Source organism: Cyphomyrmex costatus, unplaced genomic scaffold (genome assembly GCF_001594065.2).
Source record: "Cyphomyrmex costatus isolate MS0001 unplaced genomic scaffold, Ccosl1.0 scaffold208, whole genome shotgun sequence".
Classification (NCBI taxonomy): domain Eukaryota; kingdom Metazoa; phylum Arthropoda; class Insecta; order Hymenoptera; family Formicidae; genus Cyphomyrmex; species Cyphomyrmex costatus.
Window position 1 is genome coordinate 104,647 of NW_017276126.1, and position 955 is coordinate 105,601.

Consider the following 955-nt stretch of genomic DNA (forward strand, 5'->3'; position numbering starts at 1 on the left):
ACTATCAAATATAAAGTTATATACTGACAGATTGGATTCAGGTCTTTTCTTTCAAAATCTGTAATTAAAATGCAACACACAGAATCAGTTCTTTTTTTAACAAATTTTATATAGAGAACAGAGAAAACAGGTTAATAGATATATTATAAAACTTATCTGATACGAGATCGAAGAGATGTTTTAATAATTTCACGATAATTCCACGAACCAGAAGCGTGCTTGGTGATTTCAAAATGTGTGAATGTAACAAAGAGATGCCGAGCCACCAATCACGTCAGATTGCGTTAAATCGAGAAGATTCAAACCTTCACTTCCTACTGCATTGCGTACACTCTTAATTAAAATTTTTTTAATAATCCTGCGTACGTAAGGATATTGCAACTTTAATAAATTATTTCATATTTCATAAAATAATCAGATAAATGATTAGAAAATTTATTTATTATAATCTCACTTACATGTTTTTATATGCCATCGATGTGACAAATTTCCTAACCTGTATTTATGCTCGCAGCATTTTCGAATGCAAGCACTGTCGTTGCGCAGGTTTTACATTATATGTAAAATATCTTGCGCAACGACCTTAGCTAGTAGAATTGTCTTTAAAAAGTTATACAGATATTCTAACCTCATTTAGGTATTCGTCTATGCCATCGATGAGACAAATTTCCTAACCTCAATCCTTTGTTATTGTCGAGACTCAATCCGACTTTATCGATCTTACAGATCGCAGCGATCGATATTATAGGGTGCGGTCGAGTTGCCACTACGAATACTTCGAAGCGTTTCTTGATTGATTAATTTGTAAAATTCTTTCTTCTGATTGGTTAATCAAACGCTTCGAAGCATTCGTAGTGGCAACTCGCACCCATAGATATACATTTATATCTCTTGCGCCAAAACTTCCAGAATGCATTTCCTCTCTCCGTAGCTGACGACGACGACGACGACGACG